This window comes from Macaca mulatta, chromosome 17, assembly GCF_049350105.2.
Source record: "Macaca mulatta isolate MMU2019108-1 chromosome 17, T2T-MMU8v2.0, whole genome shotgun sequence".
Lineage (NCBI taxonomy): Eukaryota > Metazoa > Chordata > Mammalia > Primates > Cercopithecidae > Macaca > Macaca mulatta.
In genome coordinates, this window is record NC_133422.1 from 38935873 (window position 1) to 38940229 (window position 4357).

At 42.5% G+C, this 4357-nt stretch overlaps 1 long non-coding RNA gene across 1 annotated transcript; it reads left to right on the plus strand.

Annotated features, from left to right (window-relative positions):
- Window positions 1-407: 407 nt before the first annotated feature.
- Window positions 408-3030, plus strand: LOC144336194 (uncharacterized). Its single transcript, XR_013407733.1, has 3 exons — window positions 408-766; window positions 1144-1269; window positions 2247-3030. It is a non-coding gene; the product is annotated as an uncharacterized LOC144336194 (long non-coding RNA).
- Window positions 3031-4357: the final 1327 nt, after the last annotated feature.

A 4357-nucleotide genomic window follows, 5' to 3' on the forward strand; every position in this document is an offset into this window, starting at 1 on the left:
ACAGACACCATTCTACTGGCATGCTGACTAGAAATGAGAACAGCAAGCCCCCTTTTTGCTTATTCTAACCTGTGTTCGCCCAAGCTGACAACACTGTTCACCTCCCCTTCTACACTATCCAGGAGACATCAAATGTAATTGAACATCCATAGCAAGTTCTATGTTTGCAGTGAATGGAGTCATTCATTCTGGCTACAGGATCTTCATTACAATTGCATGAAGCTTTCACTGTGGGCCATATTGTGAGAGCATACGCGGTGCTGGCACAAGGAGAACTGCCTGGTAGAGCCAGCTGCAAATGTCATGTCCAGCTTTTATGCACAAAGGAAATGAGAGCTTTAAAAAAAAAGTATCCAACGCCCATTACATTGTGATTCATCTTCTTCCCATCAGCACCAGGATGTCTCAGATTACATTGTCTGGCTCTCGGGAAAGAGAACTAGGGCAAGGTTGAAGGGAAGAGTTGCCACTGTGGAGTCAGGGCCTCTCCTCTGAGGCTCCAGCTGCAGATAGCCACGCTTCCTGCTGACAGTCGAGCCAAGGTCTTCCCAAACCATGGCTGAAAAAGCCTTTATAAAACAGAATGTGAACCCTGGAGCCTACAGCTCCTGGTGGGAGTCGAAGAAGGGAACAGTAGGAGCTGCCTGTAATTTTCTTTCTCTGTGGCAGCAGAACAAGGGAAAGAAGTGTCACAAACATGAGGGAGAGGAAATGAGAGATCTTTATGCTGAGCCACTAAATTCACTGGAGGCTGAAAACCACAAAAGTAAGTTCACATAAAACACCACTTGGCATTTCACCTGGTATGTTTGAGAACTTTGGGTGCAAGGATTTTTAAATTATAACTGTCTCATCTGTAGACAGGAAGAAATGATCTTGTCTGAAAACTTGGGACGAAGCTATGGGACCCTGAGTGCCTACATCTTTGAGGGTCTAATTAGAGAAGCAATTTATTATAGAGATTTGACGTTAGAAAATTGATGGAGCTGGTAAAACAGTGTCTGCAAGGCCGTTGTCTTTGCATTTGATGCTGGAGCTTCATGTCTGCTGGGCAGGCAGTCTGGAAGGAATGGGTGGATGTAAATCAAGTAGGGAGAACAAGGATAAGCTCAAACCATGTCAGTTTCTCACTGTCTCCTGCAGGAGAAGATGGACTCTTCTTCACAGAGGTAAAATACACACCTGGGCCAGGAGTCAGAGAAGCTGAAAAAGGATGCAGGGGAAGGCACAGCAATTGCAGGTGTGGCTGCTGCCTTAAACACCAATGAGGTGAGCAAGCAGATATAAGGTATATGAGCCACAAAAGCACTTGGTGGCCCTGCCCCAATAGTCTAAGCATAAAAACAATATGACTGCTGCTAACGTTTGTGCCCCCAAACCTTGCACAAAAATGTATCCTGTGGCACAGCTTAATTAGAAACAGACAGATAAGGGGGTTCTAGGAAATGCAACACAGCCCTGTCAGTTCAACATGTTACGAAGCCACCACATGCCTTCAGAATTAACTCATGACTTTAAATGGAAGGTAGATGGCATATAGATGTTATATTAGTTTCCAAGGGCTGCTATAGCAAAGTAACAAAAACTGGGTAGCCTAAAACAAAAGAAATGTATTCTCTTATAGCATTAGAGGCTAGAAATCCAAAATCAAAGCATCAGCAAGGGCATGCTTCCTCCAAAGGCCCTTCAGAGCCTAAGGAAGAGTCCTTCCTTGCCTCTTCAAGTTTCTGGTGGTTGCCAGCAATCCTTGGCATTCTGTGACTTGTGGCAGCCTGGTCGACTCTCTGCCACTCTCTTTATATGGCCTTCTCCCCTGTGACCCTGTGTGTCTTCCCCTCTCTTATAAGCGCACAAGTCATACTAGATTTAGAGCCCACACTAATTCTGTATACCTCATCATAAGTTAATTAATTATATCTGCAAAGACACTATTTCTGAAGTCAGTCATATTCTGAGGTTCTATATGGACACGAATTTTGTGGGGGACAGAATTCAATCCAATACAAGTGTTATAAGGGAAAATCTAGAACAGAAAATGAACAAAAATCTTAGAACAGAGGGTTCAAGCAAAGAATGTGGGCACTTATAAAAGGAGCGGCTTTGTTCCAAATAACTATGTGTTCAGGAGTGTAGTTATGATATCAGTTAGACCCTAAATTTGTTGACATTAGGTACAGAAATATCTATAAGACTCAAAGGCATGCGTTTACTGTTTTCTCATTTATCTCATTTATTTTCTCATACAGCATACCATGTTGTTATTCAAAAGAGAAAATATAGGCTGAGAGAGAGATTAAATAATATGCCCAAACTATGCCATCAGAAAGTCGGCCGAGCGCGGTGTCTCACGCCTGTAATCCCAGCACCCGGGGAAGCTGAGGCAGGTGGATCACATGAGCTCAGGAGTTCGAGACCAGCCTGATCAACATGGTAAAACCACGTCTCTACCAAAAAAATACAAAAATTAGCCAGACATGGTGGTGCATGCCTGTAATCCCAGCTACTCTGCAGGTTGAGGCATGAGAATCGCTTGAATGCTGGAGGTGGTGGTTTCAGTGAGCCAAGATAATGCCACTGCACTCCAGCCTGGGCAACCCTGTCTCAAGGGGGGGAAAAAAAAAAAAAAAAGAAGAAGAAAGTGGTGGAGCAAGGAACTGAACTCAGGAGTGTTAGATTCCATAGGGCATGTCCTTTTATTACCCTTATCATGTAACAATATAACACTTGCTAAAGTGAGTGTTAGCAAACTTCTTCAGGCCATCTCTTACTTATCCTTCAATGCTTATATTACGTCTTCTCTGAAGACTCCCCTAACTGCCCAGGACAAAGTGAATTCCTCTGACTTCCCACATTGAGATCACAATTCCACTCTTGTCCTCATTCCATTGTATTATGTTATCTATTTGTACATCTGTTTCCTGTCTTATGTGTAGCTACTGTATCTTGTCACTGCAGCAGCCCCAGTACCTAGCCCAGTGCCTGGAACATAATAGGAACTCAAACCTTGACTGATTAAAGTCCTCCAAAGAAGGTGCTTCGTTTTATAAAAATTTCTAGAGATGTTATGTCTGTATCCTTCCCCCATATACTATTCTCTGACTTTAGAGAATCCAAACTCTTCTTTACACCAGATAAAATACTGCTACTTCAATGCAAATTCTTACTTTTCTCTTTTCTGAGGATGTATACAACTGGTTTTGAAAATTTCCAAAAAATATCAGGTAATTGTATGTGTCCATTTTTCTTTTCCTGGTTAAATAACTCAATTGATAATCTAACTTTATTTTATTATTATTATTATTATTTTTTTGAGACAGGGTTTTGCTCTGTCACCTAGGCTGGAGTGCAGTGGTGTGATCTGGGCTCACTGCAACCTCCGCCTCCCAGACACACGTGATTCTTGTGCCTCTGCTTCTCGAGTAGCTGGAACTACAGGTGCCAGCCATCATGCCCAGCTAATTTTTGTATTTGTCGTAGAAACGGGGTTTCACCATGTTGGCCAGGCTGATCTCGAACTCCTGACCTCAAGTGATCCACGTGCCTCAGCCTCTCAAAGCGCTGGGATTACAGGCATAAGCCACCACGCCCAGCAATTTTATGCTATTTTTAAAAACCCTGTTAACTGTACTAATGAACACACTTAAATGTTTATCATTTTATTTTTGGTTTCAGGTCATCCATAAACTAAAAAATCCACATGAACCCTAGCCATGCTTTCGATTCTATTTTTTCCCGTACGTCTTCCCCATTTCCTGCTACCTTGTCTATAACTCTAGGAACCAGCATTTGCCTTCATTAGACTATCTCAGTACTCCAAGGAAACAGATCACCATGAAAACTATACCAAAGAGGAAAAACAGTCAAGGCAAGAGTAATTTGAGACCACCACCTGATTTGGGGCTCACTTACTCCCACGGGACTTTCAATAGCTAAGTTTTATTCCTGTTTTTCTAATAGTCTTTCATGTGCTCAGTCCTGTGTTATCCACAGTAGAGGCTACAACATCACAAAAGGCCAATGTATTTGAGTTCCATGGCCAGCTCTTGTTTCCTTAAATGCTTTAATCCATGCCCAGTGATGTCCTAGATTCTGGTTATTCAAAATGCAGTCCACAGACCAGCAGCAGCATTACCTAGGAGACTGTTCAAAATGCAGAATCTCTGGCCCGTCCTTAGACTTAGTGTCGCAGAATCCATATTATGACAAGTCTTATGGCTAATTCACATGTACATTAATTTTTGAGATGCACATCTCCAGATAATTGGAAACAGCTGTGAGACAGAGGAACTAGCCTTGGATTGGCATCAAAAGACCTAGGCTGGTTCTGTTCTATTTCTACTTGAGTGACCTTTGGAAA